This window comes from Cariama cristata, unplaced genomic scaffold (assembly GCF_000690535.1).
Source record: "Cariama cristata isolate BGI_N322 unplaced genomic scaffold, ASM69053v1 scaffold27445, whole genome shotgun sequence".
NCBI classification, from domain to species: Eukaryota; Metazoa; Chordata; class Aves; order Cariamiformes; family Cariamidae; genus Cariama; species Cariama cristata.
Window position 1 is genome coordinate 10,351 of NW_009619638.1, and position 230 is coordinate 10,580.

Here is a 230-nt window from a genome sequence, read left to right on the forward strand (position 1 = left end):
GTGGGGCCATCCCAGGCCCCGCTCCGCTCCCGTACCGCTCGCTCTGCCTGGCCCCCCCTCACCCTCCTCTGGGGCTGGGGGGCATCCGCACCCAGGCTCAGATAGGACCATGGCGGAGGAGCTCCCGGGAAGAGGGGGGGACACGGGGAGGCGAAGGGGAACGGGATATCCCCCTGCACCCCCTCCCCAACTGCCCGGTGTCCCCGGGGAGGGTGCGAGGAGCAGCCGCG